Source organism: Stegostoma tigrinum, chromosome 9, assembly GCF_030684315.1.
Source record: "Stegostoma tigrinum isolate sSteTig4 chromosome 9, sSteTig4.hap1, whole genome shotgun sequence".
NCBI classification, from domain to species: domain Eukaryota; kingdom Metazoa; phylum Chordata; class Chondrichthyes; order Orectolobiformes; family Stegostomatidae; genus Stegostoma; species Stegostoma tigrinum.
The window spans coordinates 93,070,309-93,097,662 of record NC_081362.1 but is presented as its reverse complement, the minus strand read 5'-3'; positions in this window follow the sequence as shown (position 1 = coordinate 93,097,662).

The following is a 27,354-nucleotide window of genomic DNA, read 5'->3' as shown; positions in this document are numbered from 1 at the left end:
TTTGGGGTGTCAAAAGAGTTGGAAGCTACAGTGAATATCGCCTGGGGGCTACTTTCTCTGAATTTTCTCTTGATGTTTTCGTCCTTCTGCTATCGGGAACTACATGTAAGAATCTGTGACTGAAACTGTCTTTTTGCCAAGGGGTGTGTTTATAGGATGTAACTATACTGGAACAGTTAATCAGTAACAGTTACTATATCTATTATTTGGCTACATTTTCCAATAGTTAAATTATTCTAAACTCCTCTTTCGTGAACTGCAGTGTTAAAATAAATTGTGTTTTGCTTCATATCGAGCAGTTTGACCAGTGGCATTGCATCTGGAGCATGGCATTTCACATTGACCTGTGACATAAGATAAAGTTAGGGTTTAGTCTACCTTCTTTTAATATATTGACGGGTCCATTCCAGACCCACAACACAGCTACATGTTTTGCTAAAGTTTAGCATCTGCATTGCCCATCATGCTTCAGGCTGTTCAGGCTAATGCTCCTCCACAGTGATCACAAGTTTTATTTTACCGAGAACTGCATTTACAAATTCATGCTGATATGTTTTCAGAATCCTATGTTTTTACATATGCCATACACGCAAACTATCAGTGCCCCTTGATATGCCACTGTCAAATTTTGCTAGTTAATGGAACTGGTCACAATTGTTTTTTTTGAAAAATAAACCAGTGTGTTAGTCACCAGTATTCTGTATAATCAAGCTCAGGTTCTAAATAAAATAAATCAAATTAATTACATATTTCACTGTAGCATGATCACATCTATTAACAGTTAGATTTTTTTAGTACTTTCTTCAACCTTTTAAATTCAAGGTTCCACAAAGTTTCACAGGATGTGACTTGTTTGAATAGTCTCCATCTGCGATAGTAAATGTTCCCTTCTGTGCTTCTGCATTTTTTTTACCTCAGTCAAGTGGAGAAAATTTTCAATCACATCTGCACTTTCTGGGCATGTGGAATTTGTCTTTGCCTTCCATCGGACAGTTTGTGCTTTCGGACATGATTCACCTTGGTAACGGAGAGCTGAAAGTATTCAGCCAGCAATGGCATCACCTCAAATCAAATAGCAACTACTACTTGATTCTGAGAGCTCAATTCTCCCTGTCGAACATGTCAGAGTGATTCAAAACCAGCTTGTTAAACAAATTGCTTTAATTTAGACCCATTTTACATCATGATTTGGGAACAGAAAACTGCCTTTTCTGAGCAGAGTTGTCAAGGTAACAAATCAGATAGACCACTCCCAGCAAGCTCGATACTAACCCTATTTGGCCACTCTGTTTCTGATTCTCCGCCCAAGCTCACTGCTCCTTGTTCTAATCCGTTTTCCAGCAAATTTTGCTGAACGTCTTCTCCTCATGGATTTGAGGACACTGTAATTTATAATCTGGTGCCAAAACTAGCCTCCAAATGATTGTTTCTTGTAAAAACTCCATGTTACAACAGATTGTGCCAATCATCTGCATTTGGATAATACGGTTGGTGTTAATTTGAGGAAATGAGTGCATTTTGTGATCTTAGCTGAATCGACGGCTGAGAAATCAGGCTGGAGTAATCAGGCTGGGATAGTCAGGCTGTTACTTGCTGCTGTAATTTCAACTAATTCCAATGTCACAGCATAACTTATGAGTGTAAGTGGAGAGAGATCCATGGCAACTGTTTTGCAGTAGAAATAAGCATAAAAGGCAAGGAATGCAAATCGAGTTCATCTAGATCCTTCGTTCTGGAGAACATTTCCAATATTCTCCTTCATGGAATCCATCCAACTTGTTTGATCCCTGAAGAAATTCTTCCTTGAATTTGTCCCTTTTTTATGTTCCAAGCAAAAGGGTCTGCAAAATACTTACGGAATCTTACATTAAACTGCTTTGCTTGGCACCGCATTCACAATGACCCTGATATCTTTCGAACGTTACCTTAATACCATGTCTACCCCAATCTTTCAGATCAAACCTCAGGCCTTTACCTCATGTTCATACCAGTCAAGGGGACTGCACTGTGACTGTAATCCTGGCACAATGGCCCAATGGTTAGCATAACTCCCTCATGGTGGGTGTGAAGTTTGTACGTTCTCCTTGTGTCTATGTGGGTTTCTTCCAGACACTTCAATTTCCTCCTGTGGCCCATAGTGTCCAGAGATGTGCAGGCTGGGTCGGTTAGCTATGGGAAATGCAGGGTTATAATGGTCTTCAGAGGTTTGCCAAATGGTCTCTAACTGCATTGCACGAGTTCTATGCAGTTAGTGATGAATCCTGTTCTGAAGGGAGATGGTCGTAGGTTGAAGATCTAGTATAGCTTTCAGCACATCATTGAAGGTGACACTTGTGTAGTATTGAAGGGGTCCACAGTGGCACTGATTCCACTTCTTACATTGTGTTTTCACCTCAGGCTCTGAACACTTTCTTCTGCTGCACTGGCCAATAGTTGACCACAAAAAAAATTGCCCCATTGAAAGTTTGTGGGATCTTGCTGTGCACAAAGTAATCATCAATTTTTTCAGCTTTTCAACGGTGACTGTGAATCACACCACGTCAAATGTTTTCTATGGTAGCTGTCACTATTTAAAATAGAGATGGTCAATCATTTAAGACTGAGTTGAAGAGATTTATTTTCACTCAGAAGCTTATGTCTCTTTCTCAAATAGTGGTGTAGACAGAGTCTTGGAATATTATTTTTTAGGTAGAACTGGACACACTGCAGTAACTCACCAAGATTCCTTTGACAGGGCCTTCCAAACCCATGACCTCTACAATCTAGAAGGATAAGGGCAGTAGATACATGGGACCACTACCTCCTGCAAGTTCCCCTTCAAGCCACTCACCTTCCTGACTTGGAAATGGATCGGTGTTCCTTTAGCTTAACTGGGTCAAAATACCCATACTCTCTTCCTAACTGCACCACACTCGTATTTACATCATATGTGTGGAATGGTTTTCGGTACCTTATCCTGGAGGCCATTATTGATCAGAAACTGAATTGGTCTAGTAGCATTGCCATCAGAACAGGTCAGATGATGGGAATCCTGCAGCAAGTAACTCACCTCCTGACTCCCCAAAGCCTGTCCACCATCTACAAGGCAAAGTCAGAACTGTAATCAAACACTTCTCACTCACAGCTAAAACAACACTTGAGAAGACAAAACACCACATGCACAAACATTCCTCCACTATTGATACTCAGTGGTAGCAGTGTGTGCCATCTGAAAGATGCACTGTAGAAGTTCACCAAGATTCCTTAGACAGCACCTTCCAAACCCACAATCACTTCCGTCTGGAAGGACAAGGGCAGCAGATACATGACAACACCACCCCTAGCAAGTTCCCCTCCAAGTCACTCACGATACTGATTTGAAAATATATTACTGCTCTTTCAACGTTGTGGGATAAAATCCTGGAGTTCCTTCCCTTAGGGCATTGTGGGTCAACCTAAGGACATGGGCTGTAGTGGTTCAAGAAGGAATCTCACCACCACCTTCTCAAGGGCAACTAGGGATGGGCAATAGAAACTAGCTAAGCCAGTGATATCCTAACTTCCATATTTCTCAAAAATTGTCATTTGCCTTTGCACTGGTGGCTCAGTTGATGGAATGTGGAATCTTGCTCCAAGAGCATGCGTATAGAAACCAAGCCTGACACTCCAGTATAGCCCGAAGGGAATGCTGCGCTGTTGGAAGTTCTTCCTTGAAGGCAAATTAAACTAGTGCCCCAGGTAGTTGTAAAAGATCTCATTGCATTATTGTGAAGAGGAGCAATGGACCTGGTGACCTGGCCAGTATTTATTCCTCGATCAACATCACAAAAGCAGATTATCTGGCCATTACTGCATTGCTGTGTAAAAGTTGATTGCATCACTTCCTACTTTACAAGGGAGTCACAGAGATTGTATGTTGTTACAGGATGCCATTCATCCGATTGTGCCTGCATTGGTTTGTTAATTGACCATCATTATTGAGCCATACAGCATGGAAACAGTCCAACTTGTCCACTCCAACCATGTTCCCAAATAAAACTAGTCCCACTTACCTCCATTTGGCCATAATCCCTTCAAACCTTTCTTATTCATGTATTTACCCAAATAGACTGGGTGCCAATCTCTTGCCTTTTCCCCATTCCCTTACACATCATTTTTATCCAAGCAGCCATTAACTTCATGCTTAAAAGCCTCAATTAAACCTGCCTCCTCCACATTTCCCAGCTGTGCTTTCAATATTCTCGCTGTGTGGAGAAGTTTTTCCTCACTTTTGCTTTTTGAACACAGCCCTTTGAACTCAACAGCCTCTCAATCTCATCCATTTCAAAAGAAGGAGCAACTTCTTGCCTCTACTTACTCTATCCAACTCACTCAGTATCTACACCTCAAAAATATTTCATTGGTGGTCATGAGAGTTCCATACAAATGCAAACATTTTTATCCTTTACAAATTCCTTTCCTTGGATTGATGACAACATGACCTTCCTCCCAGCAATATGTATGTGTATATATATATAATATATATATAAGTATATAATAGCTTTTGTCTGTGATTCTAAAGCCATCTGCAAAGAATACATAACTCTACAAATCAAATATGAGCTTTATATTTTACCTTTGCAACCGTGTCCAGAGCAGAATTTTATAGACAGTTCAACAACTGCACTGTTCCCTTGCCAAAGACATTATACCGGACACACTTGACATATTCTACTGATATTAACTGTTCTTTTTGTTTAATAGAGAACAGATTCTCAAACTGAAGAACATTCTGTCAAAACTTAGTTTAGTGTGGGCTGACAGAAATTATTCAAGAACCTCCCAGTAATTAAGCATTTAGTCATGGACATCTAATGCATTCTTGAGATTTAGTGGCCAATTGCATTGTCTTCAGCCATTTTTTTCAAAAGCATCATCGTTGGATTAAACCAAATTTGGTAACCAGCTAGGGTCCTAAAAGCTGGACTTTGTCATAGAACCATAGAGAGCTACAGCACAGAAGAAGGCCTTTGCTCTATCAAGTTTGTACAGTTCAAGAAACAACTACTAACTCATCTCAGAGAACAAAGTGTGGAGCTGGATGAACACAGCAGGCCAAGCAGCATCTCAGGAGCACAAAAGCCGATGTTCGGGCCTAGACCCTTCATCAGAAAAGGGGCTTGAGGACAGAGTTCTGAACTAAATATGGAGAGAGGGAGAGCCACACTGATTCCACCCAAAGGTTGCAGGAACAGCAACTCATATTCCGCTTGGGAACCCTGCAGCCCAATGGTATCAATGTGGACTTCACAAGCTTCAAAATCTCCCCTCCCCAACTGCATCCCTAAACCAGCCCAGCTCATTCCCACCTCCCTAAATTGTTCTTCCTCTCACCTATCCCCTCCTCCTACATCAAGCCACACCTCCATTCCCTGCCTACTAACTTCATCCCACCCCCTTGACCTGTCCGCCCTCACTGGAGTGACCTATCCCCTCCTTACCTCCCTACCTACATTCACCTTTACTGGCTCCATCCCCACCTCTTTGACCTGTCTGTGTCCTCTCCACCTATCTTCTCCACTATCCATCTTCGATCCGTCTCCCCCTCTCTCTCAATTTAGTTCAGAACCCTCTCACCCTCCCCCCTTTTCCGATGTAAGGTCTAGGCCCAAAATGTCAGATTTTGAGCTCCTCAGGTGCTGCTTGTCATGCTGTGTTCCCACACTTTGTTATCTCGGATTCTCCATCATCTGCAGTTCCCATTATCACTAACTCATCTCATCCCATTTTCGTGCACTTGGCCCATAGTTGTGTATGGTTTGGCATCAAAAATGTACAGTCAATCCTCTGTACCCATAAAATCACATATCACAAACACACTTCTCCATACCAAAGAAAGTAAATGACAATAAAAATCAACATCCGAGGGCAAAAATCACTTATCTCTGATATTTTAACCCATTTTCATAAGTTCTGTACTCACAAACTTCATCATTTTCCAGAATGGAACCCTTGCAGATATGAAGGAATGACTGTATGTCCAAATTCTCCCTAACTGTTCCATGCCTTCTGCCTCCTCTGCAACCCTTACGGGTAGTGAGTTTCACAGACCCGTCACCCTCTGAGAGAATCAGAGTGTACAGAAACAGCCCAGTTAGTCTATCAGTGCATGTGCCTCACTCCAGCCTCCTCCTGTCCCTCTACCATGAACCCTACCATTTTATCTATTTCACTTGCTCTACAATGCTTTTCATCTCAAAAACACCCCGTGGAAGAAAGTTACAAATTCTCTCCAGGTGACAAAGTTGATCCGAAGTTTCTGATTGAATTTATTAGGGACTACCTTACATTTATAGACTCTGGTTTCTGTTTTTTCCTGAAGTGGAAATAATTTCTTTACATCTGTTCTAATGATCCCTTTCATGACATGAAAGTTACCTATAAGTTCACTGCTTCATCTCATCATGCCAACAGGAACATTATAAACAAGCATTCCCTGGAATATTGATAATGCTGTGTTTGAAAACATAATTCTCGGGCTATAGTCATGTTGATGTTCAATTTTAGCTTTCATGTGAGAAAGTAAACAAGTTAAGACCTCACCTGCCTATTCAGATATATACAACAGATACCATGAACATGATCAAAGAAAAGCTCCTCTGGTGACATTCCGCTTTAATAAATGTTCTAATTGGTCTATTGCAGTTTCAGGAATCTTGCTGTGCTTAATTTGACTGTCATATCTCCTTACATAACAGCTCCTGCACTTTTCATTGAATGTGAAGCATTTTGTGATGTTGTGGCTATATGCCCAACTGTCATGTCACTGCACATTCTCTAGCTTCCCACGTTTGGGCAAAAGATGAAAGACACAGGAAAGGGGTAGAGAGCTTGGTGATGTGGTGAGAAGATAACAATCTGTCTCTCAATGTCAGCAAAACTAAATAGCTGATCATCGACTTCAGGAAGTAAGGAGGACATGCCCGTCTCTACATCAATAGAGGTAAGGTAGAGATGGTCGAGAGCATCACGTTCCTGGGAGCAACAATCGCCAACAACCTGTCCTGGTCCACCCACAATGATGCAATGGTCAAGAAGGTACAACAATGCCTCAGGAGGCTGAGGAAATTCGCCATGTCCATAAGGGCCCTCACCAACTTTTACTTATGCAGCATAGAACGTATTCTATCTGATGCATCATGGCTTGGGATGGCAACAGCTCGTCCCAAGACTGCAAGAAATCATAGAGAGCTGTGAACACAGCCCAGACCCATCCCACAACCCAACCCTCCATCCATTGACTCCATCTACACTTCTTGTTGTCACAGAAAGGCAGCCAATAAGATTAAAAATCCCTCTCACCCAGTTGTAGTCTCTTCCTACCTTTTCTGTCAAGCCAAATATTCAAATCCTTAACCACATGTACCAACAAATTTAAGAACAACCTCTTCCCTGCTGTTCATAGACTTCTGAATGGACCTCTCAAACTTCAAACCTAATCTAATTGATCTTGTTTTTGTGCACCTTCTCTGCAGCCATAGCTTTGTATTCCTTGCTTTGTTCAATCACCCTTATAATCTTTGCATGGTATCATCTGCTTGTACTGAACACAAAACTAAACTTTTCACTGTACGAGGCAGCTGTGATAAAAATAAATCAAATCATCAACGGTTTCAACAAATCAAATGGTTCAAACATTTTGAAACAAAATAATGAACAAACAGGCTTCATACGGATGTGTTTCCAAATTCAGATACTGCCTTCATATCATACAATTGTATTGTTTATACACCATAGAGGCTCTACATGAAATTACAAGGCAGATGGTAAGTTCATGTCACACAATACATATTATTAAGAAAGTACATTTACTGTGATGTGGCTAAGTGCTGTACAATCAGTTTAGTAATAAAGGAGAAATAGAACCCAGCTTATACACTGTCAGATGCCACAAATGACACTGAGATAATGATCAGAGATTTGAGTAGCTATTCTAAACTCATATCCCAAGAGGGGAGGTGATAGTCTGGTGGTATTATTGCTGGATCCAAAGGCCCAGATAATGTTCTGTGAACTTGAGCTCCAAATCCTGCTGTGACAGATGGTGCTCTTTGAACTGAATATTAAAGAGAACTCTAGAGTTCTGAGTCTGATGATGACCATGAATCTATTGATGGGGGAAAAAAAATCTGATTCACTAAGACTTTTTAGGGAAGTTAACTGCAGTCCTTACCTGGTTTAACCTACAGACTCCAGACAACAACAATGTGGTTGATTCTTAACTACCCCCAGGTCATTAAGAATGGGCAATGAAGCAAATGCCCACATCTCATGCATGGATAAAAAAATCCCTGAACAATCCCAGAGTGAGTTGCATTCTAGTGGTGTCATAATTTACATGAGATGATGAACCAAAGTCCTATCTGTGATTCAGACAGATGTAAAAAGTTCCAGTTCTTTCATGTTTTCTTCCATGATCCACAAGCACTCACTGTCAGCTTCCCTGGCCTGACCCATTTTGACAGTGCACAAAAATCAATGGCCCACCTTGAATTCAATTATAGAGCATAGAGACAGGCCGTTCGGCCTGCCATGCCTATGCTGACCAACAAACACCAAACCACATTAATCCCACTTGCCCACAGTTTGTTCATAGCAAACCATACCCTGGCAATTCAAGTTCTCATCAGGATACTACTTCAATGTTGTGAGTGTACCTGCCCCCACTACCCTCTCAGGCAGCACTTTACATTTACTGACTACCCTCTGGGTGAAAATAAAATCTCAGATTTCCTCTAAACCACTTACTCCTCAACCTAAACTCATACCCTCTGTTGTTAGACACATCTGCCATGGGAAAGAGAATCTCACAGTCTACTTTGTCTCTGCCTCTAATAACTTTATATACTTCAATCTGATTCCTCCCGCCACCCACCCAGCTCTCAGCCTTCTCTGCTCTGGGGAAAAGAAACCCAGCCTATCCAGTGTCTCTTCATAAGTCAGAGTTTTCATCCCAGGCAATATCCTGGTGAATTTCCTCTGCACGCTCTCCAATGCAGACATGTCCTTCTGATAGTGTGGCAAACAGAAGTGTATACAGTATTCCAACTGTATCCGTACTAATGTTTTATACATTTGCAACAAGGCCTCCTTGCTCTTATATTCCATTCCCTCACTAATGAAGGCAGGCATCCCATATACCTTCTTCACTACCCTGTCTAACTGTGCTGACGCCTCCAGAGATGTACTCCAAGGTCCCTTTAGGGTCTGAGGCCAGAGAAAATAGAAGACTTGAAAAGCCTATCATTGTATCCAGAAGTTTCATTCCCATTTCAGAGAGCTTTTTGCACTCCCTGGTTGATTGCCAAAGTCATTTAAAGCATTAAATTAAAAAAAGATATGAATAATTGCTCAAAATCAAAAGTATGCCTTGAGAAGTACACCATCTGAATCCTATAGATGTGCCACAGATGTATGATCAAACCTGAATCTAATGAAGAGCAATACAAAGGCTCAGTACATAATATAGAAGTTGCAAAGTAGGAAATAAAACAAAGTTAAACACACCACCAGATGACAAACATTTCACCTCCAGATATAGCCCAGCATAGACAAGGCAGTCACCCTTGTTTCCTTACATGATTTTTTCCTTCTGGCTTCTGACAAACTAAGAATATCAAAGGGTTTTATTTCCCTTTTCAGCTGGATTTGTTAACCCATTCTTCTGAGACTTCACTATGCATTTTAACCAGAGCTATCTGCCTCATCTTTGTCCAATTCCACTGTTACATAAAGGACAAACACAGTTGACCATTGAACCCCTCAAACCTACCCCACCGTTCAATGTGATCATCTGGGTGATCTGCTCTGTCAGCCTCACTTTTCCAAACCATTTCCACATCCTTTGAGTTCTCCAGTGTTGAACTTTGCCAATTGTCACCTGGAATTCTTGCAGGGACTGGAAGCCACAGGCAAACTCAGTTTGATTTGAAATGAGAAGTGACCATGGGAAAGTCTCCCCAGTGAGGAGTCCTCCTGCCCTTGGTGAGGCTAATCTAATCAGACGGACTGTCTCTGTAATACCACCAACCATGTTAGCCAGCGGTGTCCCCCCATGCCCTCCCTACCTGACTAAAAATACCAGTGGAGTGCAGAGGGTGGAATTATAATGTACGACAGAAGAGCAGGCGTTGGCCATTCAGCCTCTCAAATCTGGTCAGCATGAGGTCTTGCATGATATTTGTGGCCTCAGTCCCACATTCCTGTCAGTACCCACTCCATTGTTCTGTAAAGGGATCAGGACCCTGGATCAGCCTTACAATGATGTCAGGGGATTACACATCACTGAGGATAAACACCATAGAGACTGTCTGGGTGGAACACAGGGAGTATATGGACTTAAACACATAAGAGAAGACAGATTAATAGGTATTTCATGTAAATATTCATCAGTGCCTGGAATATTGATAAATACCTTTCATAGTAATATTTAGAATTAATGTACAACAAATAGCATTACTCAAAAGTCTAATCTTGAAGACAACTGTTGATTTTGTCTTATCCTCAACCAATATGTAAATAAACTCAAAGTGTTCATCAAACAGTGTGAGAAAAAACCATTAACTCATTTGTCAATCAAATATCTGCCTACCTCATTCTTGAAAATCTTCAATGATCAATTATTCACTGGCATAGAAAATTTTAAAGTTGCATGACTGTCTGAGAGACATAATTCTTCCCCATCTCTGTCTTGAGTAAGGGACCCATTACTCTAAAGCTGTACCTCATCCACATACTTGATCACATTTTTGAAAAATTCTCACAAATTTGTTCAGCATGATTTCTCTCTGGCAAAGCCTTGCATCTGTAGGGATTAGACTATCCCTAATTAACCCATGCCTTTCCAACTGGGTTTTAATTCGGTCCTTCAGAATTTTCTTCAACAGTTTCCCTACTGCTGACGTGTAGCTCACGGGTCTGTAATTTCCTGCTTCATCTCTACAACCTTTCTTGAAAGTGGAACTAGATAAACCATCCTCCAGTCCTCTGACACTTGCCCTGTGGCCAGAGAGCAATTAAAAATTTGTGTCAGAGTCTCTGCAATTTCCTGCCTCACCTCCCACAGCAGCCTGGGATACAATTCATCCAGGCCAGGGAATTTGTCCAATTTTTAAGCCCAACAGAGCCTCCAATGCCACCTTGTTTCTGCAAGTTCCTCACAGTTACTTTTCTTGAATTCTGTGCCGATGTCCTCCTTTTCCAGAGTGAAAACTGAGAAGTATTCATTTAACACCCTTCCAACGTTTCTGTGCATTCACACATTTGGTCCCTAATGGGTCCTACTCTTTCCCTGGTTAACCTCTTCCCTTTAATATATTTATAAAATGTCTGAGGATTCTCCCTAATCCTATCTGCAAGTCCATTTCTAAGCCCCCTTTTTTGCTCTTCTAATTGCTTTCTTAAGTTTCCTCTTGCGTTTCCTGTATTCCTCTAGGGCTGGAACTGAATTTCACATCTTCCTCATAAAGCCCCGAATTGACCTTGGTATCCATGATTCTCTGAACTTCCTCCTGCTACATTTCCTCCTACAGGGTGCATGTTGGACCTGTACTGATCCTAGCTCTGCTCTGAGTGCCTCCCACAGCAGTTGACTCACCCAGAAGGAACAGTTCCCAGTCCACTGTGGTCAGACATTTCTTTATTTTAAGAAAATCAGCCTTCCCAAGCCCAAAGCTATCTTTTGTAGGCCATTGTTTTTCTTGCCCAGAACAAATTTGAACCACGCCATGTTGTGGTCACTATTGCCTAAACAATTCCCCATTGCCACTGCTAACACTTGCCTAGCTTCTTTCCCCAGAACCAGATCCAGCATGGAGTCATCACTTGTAGGCCCTTTTACTTATTGATACAAAAACCTCCCCTAGATGCATTACAAGAAATCCTTCCCGCCTAAAGCCTTAACCCTGTGACAATCCCAATTTATATTGGGAAAGTTGAAATGCCTGAGTATAATTACTCGACCATTATCCTGACACATTTCAATGACCTGTCTACGTAGTTGCTCCTGTATTTCCTGCTGACTCTTTGAGGGCCTATTGCACGCTTCCAGTGATGGATGTGACTGCCTCCTTAACATTCCTTTGCTCTAACCACAAAGCCGCTTTTGAAGACCATTCTGAGGTATTATCTCTCTTTATTTCAGTGCTTGTCTGCTGAATTAATGGCACTGCTCCATCACCTTCTGTCTCACCAGGAGGTCCTATACCCTGGAGTTGAGTTGGTAGTCCTGTCCTTCCCCCAACCATGTGATGGCAACAATATCACACTTCGAAGTGTAAGTCCATGTGTAAAAGCATGCCCCCATGGAGTGTGGAGAAAAGGAGAGTCATCCAGCAATGATTTGCTGATTGATTTGTAGATCGACCACTAGTTGCTGATGATAAAAGCCTTCTGCCTGACAACAAGTAGGCAATTGGGTCTCAGGAAGCTGAAAAGCTTGTAGGTATGACCAAGATAGCTTTGGACCTCTGGAAAAGAAGGCGCTGTTTTTGATTCTGTGGCAAAAAAAAACCCCAAAGAAAGTCAAATTACTCTCCCTTACAAAACTGCAGCAAGCTGTTGCTTTTCATTGATAAGTCAGAGACTTCATAATTTGTGATCAAGTTTCTCTGTGCCGCCTGCAGGAACTTGAAAGTATCCAGAGAAGAGAGAGATCAATGGACAGCATGTACAAAAAGTGTCATCCCAATGAACCCTGCAGATGGGATGATTGAATTGCCCTCCCAGGCTTTCCCTCCACCCTTAGCACCAATGTTTTTTGTGTCTGCTCTCATGAGTGGATAGGAAGAGGCTTTTCGGGAGAGCAGCCTCAGTTTTAATGACAAAAGTTATATGTCGTCTGCTCATTATTGGTTACCTGTAAATAGAATATATTTATTTCTAATAAATAGTAACTCTTGTTGATATAGAAACATAGAACATAGGTGCAGAACTAGACCATTACACCCTTTGGCCTGCATTGCCATTCAATACGAGCATGACTTATCATGCAATCTCAGTATCCCACTCCCACTTTCTCCCCACTTTTTCTCCCTTCAGAGATAGTAAGAGCTGCCAATGCTGGAGTCAGAGATAACACAGCGTGTAGTTGGAAGAGCTCCTGCTCCACACTGTCTTCCCTCCATACCCCTTGGTCCCTTAGGCTGCAAGAGCAACATCCAGCTCCCTCTTTACTGCATCTAACAAACTGGCCCTACAGCTTTCTGTGGTAGAGAATTCCACAGGTTCACAACTCTCTGAATGAAAAAAATTCTTCCTTAACTCAGCCTTAATGGCTTACCCCTTATCCTTAGAATTGTTAAATTTGTCCAATGCTGAGATAGACAGATTTTTAATCAGTAAGGAAACCAAGGGCTTTGGGGAAAAGATGGGAAAGTTGAGTTAAGGATTAACAAATCTGTCATGACGGTATCAGATGGTAGAGCAGACTCAATGGACTGAGTGACCTTCTGCTTCTCCTAAATTGTATGGTCTCCCTGGTTTGTGCTTCCTGTCAATCTGAGTCTAAAACACAGGTACATTAGGGAACTCTGCATAGCTTTATAAAACCAGGCTGAGAGTAGCAGGGATTGATTTCCAATGTGCTCCCCCAGTGAGGTGTATCTGAATGGGACATGCAGCATTGGGATGAGGGGATGGATGATCTTTGGAGGTATACAAAAGAGGCTGGAGTGGTGAGGATGATTCTGCAAAAATCTTTCATGTCTTCCTGGGATTCAGGGCAATTGGGTGTTTGGAGGGTGGCATTAGGAAGGGAAAGATGATTTTAACTGAGAATGGTGGAGTAAGCTGGCAGATTTCCTCTTGGCTGTGCAATTTGTTGCACAATATTCCGTTTGTTTGAGCAGGGCAGGATGCGAAATGGACCAATGATACAGTAGGCCTCCATACTCACTGTTGTCCTCAGTTACAAAGGCCCCCATAACATTTATTGAACAAATGAGTGATTTGGTGCTCATGGCATTTTCTCACATTTTATTAAGACCGTAACAACATTAGCATAACCACGCATCCGTATCTGAGCGCAAGAAATCCCCTGACGATTTTCACAGGCCTGAAATGTTTTGTTTTTCTGATTGACAGTTGGATGAAAATTCGAGTCGAATAAAAAACAGATGTGCTGAAGCTCTGAAGCCTTGCAGGCTCAGTAATGAATATTAAACATTGTGGAATGGAAGCACACGGGCTACTGGGTAGACCACTGAGAGACTAATATTTATCTTTTTGGTTAAGTCGGAACTGCATTAGTGACAAACTAATTTGATGAGAAGAGCCTAGTTCTCAAGAAAAGTGGAGATATGATGGAACAATGAAACAAAATATTTCAGTGCTGCCATGTAGGCTTTGCATTTCAATTTCAGTTTCCAAATCACACAACAGAGCAGGCTATTCAGACCAGCATCTCTTTGAAAGAGCTATTCCATTAGACCTCAGTCAACTTTCTCCTTTTAAACTTGCCATTTGTGTGTTTCTTCTTATTTTCAGGTATAAATCTGCCACCTCTTTGAAATGTTCCTATTTCTTTTTCTTCATTGTGCAATGTGTAGGTCATTGGCTGGGCACAGCATTTATTGCCCGTCCCTCGTTGCCCCTGGAGCAGGTCGTGGGGAGCTGACTTCTTGAACCGCTGCAGTCCATCTGCTCTGGGTAGACCCACAATGCCCTTAGGGAGGGAATTCCAGGATTTTGACCTCACGATGGTGAAGGAGAAGGCGATATATTTCCAAGTCAGGATGGTGAGTGGAGGGGAATTTGCAGGGGGAGGTGTTCCCATGTATCTGTTGCCCTTGTCCTTCTATTTGAAAATAGTCTTGTGTTCAGAAGATGCTGTCTGAGGATCTTTGGTGAATCTGCTTCACCTCCTTTTCAGGCAGTGCTGTTGAGTAAAATGTATTGACTTTTCTTAAATTCATTCATAGGATAAGGGTGTTGCTGGCTGAACCATCGTTTATTGCCCAAAGCCAACCCCATTATTGTGGGTCTGGAGTCACATGTAGGCCAGAGAGCAGTTGCCTTCATGAAAGGTCATTAGTGAACCAGATGGGTTTTTTCCTGACAAACATAGATGCCTTACCATGTGGAATCAGGCCATTCAGCCCATCGAGTCCACCCCAGTCCCCTGAAGATCATCCCACCCGGTTCCAACTGCCTACCCTTTCCCGTTAATCCTGCCTTTTCCATGCCCAAGCTACATTACCTGCACATCTTTGGAGTGCGGAAGGAAACGAGAGCACTCAGTGAAAACTTAGGCAGACATGGCAGATTGCTCATGGATGGGATTGAACCGGGGTTCCGGGTGCTGCAGGGCAGCGTTGTCAATCACCGAGCCACCATGCCACCCAATCGGCAATGGCTATGTCACCATTATTTCCAGATTTTTATCGGAGTTAAATTCCACCATTTTCCTGGGCAGGATTCAAACCTGGATCCTGAGAACAACACCTGGATCTCTGAAATAATAATCCAGCAATAATTCCACTAGGCTGTCCCCTCCCCAATGGGAGGCGTCGCTTCCTGTGTCTGTTGACTCTGTTGGCCATCTTAACAGCTTCTTCCTCTCTGCCCAGCCAAAAAGGAATTTTACAGCCATGATTATGCCCATTGCAGGAATTTAAAGAACACTTTTAACCCATTTAGGGTTGAATGAGAGGAGATCTAATTGAGGCATATAGCGTGTTAAAGGGGTTTGACAGAAGAGACACAGGGAGGATGTTCATCCAGAATGAGAGGTCATGGTTTTAGAATAAAGGGCAGCAAATTTAAAGTAGAAATGAGGAGAAATTATTCCTCTTAAAGGGTCATGAATCTGTGGAATTTACTATGCCAGAGTGCAGTGGGTGCTGGGATACTGAGTAAATTTTAAGGGAAAATAGATGTTTTATTAATAGATTTAAGGGTTATGGACGGAAGGCAGGAAAGTGAAGTTAAGGCTGAGATGTGATCAGTCATGATTGTTTAGAAGGATAGATCTGGCTCAAAGGGCTGAATAGCCTACTCCTGTTCATCGTCCTTATGCTCATTGAGACATTTTATGTCCCATTTCTAGAGCTAGCAGAACTTGAATCAATGTGAACATCATTGGCAAGGCCAAGATTTATTGCCCGTCCCTGGTTGCAGTTTAGAGACAATCACATTGCTTTGGGGCTGGAGTCACGTACAGGTTAGACCAGGTAAGGATGGAAGATTTCTTTCCCTAAAGGCCATTAGTGAACCAGGTGTAATATTTTCTTACAACAACCTACAGTGATTATGTGGTTTCTATTTCCCCAGTTTTTTGTTTTATTGAATTTTAACCAACTGTCTTAGTGGGATTTGAATGCAAGTCCTCACAGCATTAGATAGTAAGAACTGCCATGTCCAGCTCGACATTGTGTTATCCTCACAACATTATCCTGGTTGGCCTTTGGAGAAGATGAAATTGGATGGAACCTTGGCTTGTTGGGACAAAATGGCTACCTTGGACAGGCTCAACAAAGAAAGTCTGGTCCCCTCAGCTGATGGCACAAGATTCAGTTTGAAAGTTTGGGCGAGGCATGCAGAGGGCAGGCCAAGTGCAGTGGATGCTGGGACATTGAGTAAATGGAATGAGAAGTAATGGGTTGAGGGTTTTGGGGAGTGAGCAGGAAGTAGAGTTGAGGCTTAGATGAAATCAACCATGATCATATCATGGATTGTATTATACAGAAAATGCCTGAAAAGCCTACTTTCCGTTTTAAATCTGCTACCCCTTATCCTAAAATTATCATAGAATCTGTACAATGTGGAAACAGGCCCTTCAGCGCAACAAGTCCACACTGGCCCTCAGAGCATTCCACCCAGAACCATTCCCCTATAAACCCACCTAATCTACGCATCCCTGAATACTGCAGGCACTTTAGCATAGCCAATCTACCTAGCCTGCACGTCTTTGGACTGTGGGAGCAAACCGGAGCACCCAGAGGAAACCCACACACGCACAGGGAGAACATGAAAACATCACACAGACAGTCGCCGGAGAGTAGAATCATACCCGGGTCCCTGGTGCTGTGAGGCAGAGTGCTAACCAGTGAGCACCGTGCCACCTCTTGTTCTAGATCACCCCACATGAGGAAACATCCTCTCTACGTTTATTTTGTCAATCCCTTTTAACATCTTACCTACCTCAATTATATCTCCTCTCATTCTTCCGAACTCCAGGGAGTATAGGCCTAATCTCTCTTCATTAGGCAAAGTCCCCGCATTTCTGGAATCAACATAGTAAACCTCCTCTGAACTGCCTCCAATGCAACCTTATCCCTCTTCAAGTAAGGGGACCAAAGCTGTACACAATACTCCAGGTGCTGTCTCACTAATGCCTTGTACCATTGTAACAACACTTCCCTACTCTCAGACAACATCCCTTTAGCAACAAATGTTAGAGCAGTTTAAATCACCATGTACATGGATAGTGGAAATTCAAACAATCAAATTATTTTGAAACTCATTGTCAGGAAATGACCCAGCAGTGCTGCAGGAATAAAACAAAACAATTTGACTCCTTGGATTTCTCTATAGAAAGCATGGAGCAACTGGACAGAATGGCCTCGTTCTGTGCCGAAATAGCTCAGTGGTTCAATGATTAACCTCTTCATTTGTATAAAGCCAAAGTAATGCAGAAGCTGGGAAGCTAAAACAACCCCAGGTCAGCAGGTCCAGCAGCATCTACGGAGAGCAAAACAAAGTTTATGTTTTGAATCTGGTATTGCTGTGCTTCAAGGCTCAGTGATTCTGAAAAATAGTCTCACGGGACTCAAAACAGTCATTCTGTTTGTCTCTCTGCAGATGCTATCAGACCCGCTGAGATTCTCCTACATTTTCTGTCCATGTTATAAACCAGAAACACATCAAAAATGCAAGTTGGAGTATGCCATTCTGCCCTTCGAGCTTGCCCCACCATTCAATATAATCATGGCTGACCATCCAACTCAATCCCCTCTCCTAAATTTCTCCCCATACTTTACGATCCCTTTAGCCCTAAGAACAATATTTACTTCTTCCTTGAAAACGAGACAGTGATGCCCAGATGAATGAATATAAAATATAATAATTGCTAAAACAGCCTTGAGGAGGCTGTCTTGTCTGACTCTTGCTTCCAATTCACTTGTTCATATGTAGGATTAGAGAACAAGGCTAGAGTTGGCAAATAGTTGAAGATTCCAAGACTGGTCTGATTAAAATCATCTGTCTCCCTGATTTCATTATTCACTGGCAACTGAAGACTGCTAAGAATTTGATGCTGCTGGTGTATATTAGGGAAATGGAAGCATTCTGCCAGGTCCCATATGCGACCCTGCCCATTTTGACTTTGTTGATGTGGTCAGGATGAACAGCAACTGGGACTCATATTTTCGTTACTTGCTTCATTTCACCTCGGAGGTACAGATAATAGCAACCTAACTCTTTGCTTGCTGCAAAGCGCACAGCTAGCACCTTCATTAACTGATACAGATTCCACGCTGCATTTCAATATCAGCAGCAGGAGCAGGTATATTGCTTGGGCTTCAGGACCCTTTATTCATTCACTCAGGGGACATGGACATTATTGGCTGGGCCAGCATTTTATTGCCCATTCCTAACTGAGGAGGTGGTGTGAACTGCTTCCATAAACTGCTGCTATCCACATTCATCAGACAGACCCATAACATCCTTAGGAGGGAATTTCATGATTTTGGCCTGGCAAGAGGGAGTGACTCCTAACCTTCCTGGATCACTGGCCTCCTTCTTCCGGATAGTTACTCTTTTCCTGGGTTCACTTTTGCACCTCTGGAGCTTTGGTTGAAAGCCTTGTCTGACAGATGGAACCATCAACTCACACGGTATTTCACTGGAGAGTCACTCCTGGGTTTTGCAGTTTTGCCATGACAGTGGGAATTGAGCTTTCTAATTCAGAGACAAAAGTGCTTACAGCCAGGTCAGAATTGGACATTTAGCTGATCTAACATTGCAACAGTGAGGGATTGTCTTAGGAGGAGAGGTTTAGTAGTTTGGACCTGTATTCATTGGAAATATAGAAGTATGAAAGGCAACCTTAATGAAACATATAAGGTTCTGAGAGGACTTGACTGTTTAAATGTGGAGATGTTGTTTCCCTGTGGGACAGTCAAGGACCACAGGGCATCACCTCAAGTAAGTGATTATGCATTTAGGTCAGAAAGGAGGAGGAATTTCTTCCCAGCGAATAAAAAAAAACTGTGGAAATTCTTACCTCCAGAGGGCTGTTGAGGCTGGGTCATTAAGTGTATCAGTATCTTGTGGAGATAAGGGGAGTTGAAGGCCTCTTATTGCTGGACTGTTAATCCAGCGATCTAGGTAATGCTGTGCGGTTTGAATCCTGCCATGGCAGATGGTGGAATTTCAAATCCATAAAAGTCTAGAAACTGCCATCCTTACCTGATGTGGTCTACATCTGACTCCAGACCCACAGCAATGCGCTTAACTCTTAACTGTCCTCTGGGCAATAAATGCTGGCCTAGCCAGCGATGCCCTTGTCCCATGAATCAATTATTAAAAATCCGTCTGTGAAATACACAGATTTTCAATCAGTAGGGGTAACAAGGGTCATGGGGAAAAGGCAGGAAAGTGGAGCTGAGTCTGATCAGATCAGCCGTAATCTCATTGAATGCATGAAAATGTAGTTTTGGATGAAAACACAGATTGGTGTGAATTTAAGTTTGCTGATGACAAAAAGATCAGGGAGTTGTGGCTAGCATGCAAGACTGTTAAAGGATACAGTGGGATATAGGCCAGTTGCAGACATAGGTGGAAATTTTTCAGATGGGTTTTAATCTTTGGGAGCTCAATTGGTAAGAGAAAATGTGCACTTAATAGCAGGACCCTTAACAGCATTCAGGGGTCTTGGGGTTGAGTCCATAACTCCCTGTAAGTGGCCGCAGAAGTAAATGGGGTGGTAAAGAAGATGTACTGCATGCTTGCCTTCATTGGCCTGGGAATTTAGTGGAAGAGTCAGGATGTCATGTTATAGCTTTATAAGACTTTGGTGAGGCTACACGCAGAGTATTGTGTTCAATTCTATTCACCATATGACAGGAAGGGCGCGGAGGCTTTGGAGAAGGTGTGGAAGCCATGCTGTCTGGATTGGAGGGTATGAGCTATAAGGAGAGGCTGGTCAAACTAGTGTGTAATGAGCCTGGCCAGGTATTAGATTTGGAAGTAGGTGAGCACTTTGGTGATAGCGATCACAATTCTGTTATGTTTACTTTAGTGATGGAAAGGGATAGGTATATACCACTGGGCAAGAGTTATAGCTGGGGGAAAGGCAATTACGATGAGATTAGGCAAGATTTAGGGAGCATAGGATGGGGAAGGAAACTGCAGGGGATGGGCACATTAGAAATGTGGAGCTTATTCAAGGAAAAGCTCCTGTGTGTCCGAGATAAGTATGCACCTGTCAGGCAGGGAGGAAGCTGTAGAGTGCGGGAGCCGTGGTTTACAAAGGAGGTGGAATCTCTGGTCAAGAGGAAGAAGAAGGCTTATGTTAGGATGAGATGTGAAGGCTCAGTTAGGGCACTTGAGGGCTATGAGGTAGCTAGGAAAGACCTAAAGAGAGAGCTCAGAAGAGCCAGGAGGAGACATGAGACGTTTTTGGTGGATAGGATCAGGGTAAACCCTATGGGTTTCTATCGGTATTTAAGGAATAAAAGAATGACGAAAGTAAGATTAGGCCCAATCAAGGATAGTGGTGGTAAGTTGTGTGTGGAGTCAGAGGAGATAGGGGAAGCACTAAATGAATATTTTTCAACAGTATTCACTCTCGAAAACGACAATGTTGTCGAGGAGAATACTGAGATACAGGCTACTAGACTAGGTGGGATTGAGGTTCACAAGGAAGAGGTATTAGGAATCCTTCAGAGGGTGAAAATAGATAATTCCCCTGGGCCGGATGGGATTAATCCTGGGATCCTCTGGGAAGCCAGGGAGGAGATTGCCGAGCCTTTGGCATTGATCTTTAACTCGTCATTGTCTACAGGAATAGTGCCAGATGACTGGAGGATAGCAAATGTGGTTCCCCTGTTCAAGAAGGGGAGTAGAGACAACCCTGGTAATTATAGACCAGTGAGCTTTACCTCAGTTGTTGGTAAAGTGTTGGAAAAAGTTATAAGGGATAGGATTTATAATCATCTAGAAAAGAATAAATTGATTAGGGATAGTCAGCACGGTTTTGTGAAGGGAAGGTCATGCCTCACAAACCTTATTGAGTTCTTTGAGAAGGTGACCAAACAGGTAGATGAGAGTAAACCGGTTGATGTGGTGCATATGGATTTCAGCAAGGCGTTCGATAAGGTTCCCCACAGTAGGCTATTGTACAAAATGCAGAGGAATGGAATTGTGGGAGATATAGCAGTTTGGATTGGAAATTGGCTTGCTGAAAGAAGACAGAGGGTGGTAGTTGATGGGAAATGTTCACCCTGGAGACCAGTTACTAGTGGTGTACTGCAAGGGCCAGTGTTGGGCCCACTGCTGTTTGTCATTTTTATAAATGACCTGGATGAGGGCGTAGAAGGATGGGTTAGTAAATTTGCAGACGATACTAAGGTCGGTGGAGTTGTGGATAGTGACAAAGGATGCTGTAGGTTGCAGAGAGACATAGATAAGCCGCAGAGCTGGGCTGAGAGGTGGCAAATGGAGTTTAATGCAGACAAGTGTGAGGTGATGCACTTTGGTAGGAGTAACCAGAAGGCAAAGTACAGGGCTAATGGTAAGATTCTTAGTAGTGTAGATGAGCAGAGAGATCTCGATGTCCATGTACACAGATCCTTGAAAGTTCCCACCCAAGTTGACAGGGCTGTTAAGAAGGCATACAGTGTTTTAGCTTTTATTAATAGAGGGATCAAGTTCCGGAGCCAAGGGTGAAGCTGTACAAAACTCTGGTGCGGCTGCACTTGGAGTATTGTGCACAGTTCTGGTCACTGCATTATAAGAAGGATGTGGAAGCTTTGGAAAGGGTGCAGAGGAGATTTACTAGGATGCTGTCCGGTATGGAGGGAAGGTCTTATGAGGAAAGGCTGAGGGACTTGAGGCTGTTTTCATTAGAGAGAAGAAGGTTGAGAGGTGACTCAATTGAAACATATAAAATAATCAGAGGGTTAGATAGGGTGGATAGGGAGAGCCTTTTTCCTAGGATGGTGATGGCGAGCACGAGGGGGCATAGCTTTAAATTGAGGGTGGAAGACATAGGACCGATGTCGGAGGTAGTTTCTTTACTCAGAGAGTAGTAAGGGAATGGAACGCTTTGCCTGCAACGGTAGTAGATTCGCCAACTTTAGGTACATTTAAGTCGTCATTGGATAAGCATATGGACGTACATGGAATAGTGTAGGTTAGATGGGCTTGAGATCGGTATGACAGGTCAGCACAACATCGAGGGCCGAAGGGCCTCTACTGTGCTGTAATGTTCTATGTTCTATGTTGTTTTCTCTGGAGCTCTGGAGGCTGAAGCGATACCTGAAACAAGTTGGTAAAATTATGAATTGCATAGATAGGGTTGACAGTCAGAATCTATTTTTTTCCCAGTGTTGAAATGTTTAATATGAGAGGCCATGCATTTAAGGTGATGGGGGAATGTTCAAAGGAGATTTAAGGGACAAGTATTTACACAGAGAGTGATGGGTGCCTGGACTGCACTGCCAGAGGTGTTGGTAGAGGCGGATATGATAGCGACATTTAAGGGGTTTTTAAATAAGCACATGAATAAGCAAAGAATGGAAGGATATAGACCATGGGCATTCAGAAGGTATTAGTTTCATTTTGCTCATGAGCCAAAGGGTCTGTTCATGCGCTGTACTGTTCTATGTCCTATATTCTAATGGGAGAGTACACGCATTGGGCTGATTGGCCTACTTCTGCTCCTATATCATATGAACTTATGACTATATTTCAGAAAATGATTCAATGTCTGTAGAGCATTCAGAGATGCCTGGTGCTTGTAATGTGGCCTTTATAAATGCAAAGCTTTCTTTTTACTTGAGCTAAAATATAAGAGAAGAGAATTGGCTTTCTCTGGTTTTCCACTTTCCCGTATTTCCATGGAGAAGTGTGTTGTCTTTGTTGTGATTTGTGATTGTTGTTTTCCAGTGTGTTCCGGAAAAGTTACAAGAGTTTAACCATCCATTCTCAAACCATTGCAGGGTGTGTTTACCAATGTTCATTAATAACTCTAGCCACCATGAATTTATTAGTTCTGCTTTTCTTATATTGGTACAGTCTCCAGTATTGACTCACCCAAGACAGCAGTTCCAAGGACAATGGTTGGTTTCCCCTTTTTCATTGAAAGAGGCCTTTAGTCAGCAATTTATTCACCATATCCTGATCCTGTCCTGACCCAGTATTCACATCAGCAAGGGCTGAGGTCAATGACTACAACAGTGTAGCAGCTGTGGGAAAGGGCGGACCAAATCTCGGTGGTCAGGTATTGAGATTACGCAGAAACCGCCTAGAATTCATCTGCACTACTTGTTAAGGAGTGAAAACTTCTTTTTTTTTGCTCTATCTTCACATCAACATTCAACAATTTCTCTCTTTAAAGAGAGCCCAAGTGGCGGATTGACAGATGAGCTATGCCTTGGTTAGGAGAATGGGGTGGAAGGGTTTTGCTACCAATAGACATGAACACCTCTCCCTCACTGTCAGAGATATCCCCTTTTCACCTGCTACTGTCCTGCACATTAAATAAGGATAGGCATCTTATCTGGCATGGACAACCCCTGACCTGGGCATAGATGAGAGCCCTAGATGAGACAATTAAGTGACCATATGTTAGCACTGCCTTACCCAGTATTAGACACTACACAGTAAATAAAGGGCACTCTTAAAGGTCAGCCAATTTTAAACATGTGAGTTTTGGTTCTGCACACCTTACTTGCTGAATGCAAAATTTAAGTGAACGCATGGAGCTGAATTCATGGAATGTTGCTGCAGCTAGAGGCATGGACAATAAAGGAGAAATAAGAATAAATCCTATCCGCAGAATGTTTTCCAAGTTGGCACCCAATTAACACATTCAAGTCAAATTGGAAAAGCACACACGAGTCCACTTATTGAAACAATTTTAGACTAGGAACATTCACTGTAGCCTAGCTCAGTAACCATGGTGACTTGTTTGAGTTGATGCTGATAGTGTAGTTTTAAGTCCCTGCACTAGCTGAAGTCATCATAAAAGTCCTGCCTTCTCAACATTATCCTTCACCTGAAGCATGGTAACCCCTCAGGTCAGAATCACCACAAGTTGTCTATTTCTAATGAGAGAGTGGGACTATGGTGACTGATACTATTGCTGGGTATCTCTCGCTCTATTGGAGCCAATTAATGGCTATACTGTCCAATGGCAACGTTTGGCTTTCTTCTAGTGTGATCAATTTTGTTCATTCTTTTCCAGGGTCTGGATGCTGGGTTAGAAGCTGTTGCCATATTTAATTGCTCTTGAGAAAGTGGGCAGGGGTAGGTAGGGGGTGGGGGCTGCTTTTCTTGAGCTGGCAGAGGGGATAGGAAAGAATGGCAATATATTTCCAAATCAGGGCGGTGGGTAGCTCAGAGGGGAATGTGCAGGTAGTGGCATTCCCACGTACCTGCTGCCCTTGTCCCTCTAGACGGAATTGGCTCTGGATTTGGAAGGTGCCATTGCAGCTGTATGCTTTGCCCTCGAAGGTGTTGAGCATCTTGAATAACTTTAGATCTGCATACATCCAAGCAAGTGAACATGGATCCATCATGTTCCAAAGTTGTCCCTTATAGATTGCAAGGACTTCATTAATTTATTTGGAAACATTAACTGGAAAGTGGATGTTTTAATTTTTAGGGGTTTTTCACAACTTGAAGGAAAGGTGGAACGGTGTGGTGTTCACTCATTTGCTGCACAAGTGTGTGTAGCTTTTTGGGAAGCTGGAACTGATACATTTGGAGACTAGTGAGACAATACTATGGCTTTAAGAGGTGGATTTGGTCCTGGTCTTTATTTGAAGAAAGTTTGTTAAGACAGAGCTGTCAATTTTGATCCAATAAAGTAAACAGTTTGTGAGGTCTTGGGTTTTTTTTTAAAACAGGAACAATACAAGCAGCCTAGATGGGAGTGGAAAGCTCCCATACAACTGGGATTTTTAGTTTTAGCTCTTCAATAGCAGTTGTTGCTATGGTCTCACCTGGATTTGGAAGCTGCACACTCTCTCAGAGTTTTCTTTTGATATTTTTCCCTCTGGACTGGAGAATTGCCGATGAGGCAATCTAGTTTTTTTCTGAACTTGCCTTTTCCGAAGGGTGTGTTCAGGAGATGTTACTCTATTGGAGCAGTTACTGTGTTGCAATCGATTATTCTATTAAGTCTTTCAAAATTGTTAAGTTGTTCCAATTACTTCTTTCTCTTGTTGCATTTTAATCGTAGGTGAATGTGTTTTGCTTCAAATTTGGTTGTTTGACCAACCAAATTCCATCTGGAATGCAACACCTTACAGTTACCCTTAAAATAAGAATAAGTTAGGATTGACTCTATCTTCTGAATATATACTGAGGGGGTTTGGTCTCGTCCATAACGCTATTTGACGCCAGGTAACTTCAAGTTAAAAAGAAAAATTGTTCAGCAACAAAGCCCCTTTTTCTGCAGGTGATGCAACAAAATCCATAACTGTGGTAAGAGATACACAAACAGTTTTGCTGTTTGAGAGCTTAGTTATTTACTCAGATAGTGCATTAAAAGATGAAGCTTTAATAACAGGTTGAGTGGATGGCACATATCCTTTATGTAAGTGCATTTAGAAATTGACTAAATGCCCAGAACAGTGGTAGTAGTTTTTTCACAAATTACCAGTGAGTGGAGTTGGCCTACTCCTCAGCAATAATTTGTCTGAAGTGAAAACTATAGCTCTGCCTGTAATCCCAGTAAAGCCCAAACAAGGTTAAAGACACAGCACAGTTACAGGAAAATGTTCTCGGTGTCTTTCCATTGTGAACGACAACCAGAGCAATAGTCAAACAAGTCTAACACACAAGGTCATAGCAATGTTGAAATGTTCAAGTCTGAATAAAAGGAACCAGTCTGAATAAAACATCATCCTTATTGGTTCAACTCAGAAAACAGAGATTTCATGAATGCTAGAAAAATAGCTTGGCATAGTTTATTTAGGGTATTAGTTTTTAAACTGGATGAAGCAAGTAGATTCTGCACTGACTGGAGCAAAGTAAATGCAGAAATGAAAACAGATTCATACCCAATACCTCAGAAGATTGCATACAAATGGTTACCGGGGTCTCACTGCAAGTTTGTTCTATTTAAGGGGTAATGGCCAACATCATTAAACACAAAGAGATCAAGAGATATCAGCATTTGTTATACCAAATGGTTATATCACTGTTGATTCATGCCATTCAAGTAAAAGTGCCCCAACTCCATCCAAAGACTTATGAATCCAGTTGTAACTAATGTATCTAACTGTGTAGTTTATTTAGACGATGATGTAATATGCAGTAACGCCCAGGAAAAACATGTTAAAGGATTAGGCAACTAACTTTAGTAGTTAAGGTTCAATAATAAACCTTGCCAATAGTAAGGATAACCTATCTTGGGCACATTGTAGGACTGGGTAAGTGTTGCCAAAAATAGTGAATCTGAAAACTCTGATAGAATTCCCCATTCCTAAAATTAAGTGGAAAATCATGAAATTTCTTGTGATGTGTGAATTTATTAGAAGTCCATGCCTGACTCCAGCAGCTTAGATATACTGCAACAAATTTATTGTGAAAACAGGCAGAGTTAATCTGATTTATAGTGTGCCAAACAGCTTTTGAAAAATGGGATAACACGGTGTAGAGTTGGATGAACACAGCAGGCCAAGCAGCATCAGAGGAGCAGGAAGGCTGATCCTTTGGGTCTAGGCCTTTCAGAAAATTTTCTGACAAAAGGCCTAGACCTGAAACATCAGCTTTCCTGCTCCTCTGATGCTGCTTGGCCTGCTGTGTTCATCCAGCTCTACACCTTGTTATCTCAGGTTCTCTAGCATTGGCAGTCCCAATATCTTTGTAACGGCTTTTGAAAAATACTTTGCTTATGTATTTGTAGGATAAGGGTATCACTGGCGAGGCCAACGTTTATTGCGCTAATTTCCCAGAGGGCACTTAAGAGTCATCCACATTGCTGTGGGTCTGGAGTCACATGTAGGCCAGACCAAGTAAGGATGGCAGTTTCCTTCCCTAAAGGACATTAGTGATCCAGATGGGTTTTTCCAACAATGACAATGGATTCATGGTCATCACAAAACTCTTAATTTCAGATTATTTTTATTAAAATCTAAATTCCACTGCTGTGGCAGAGTTCGA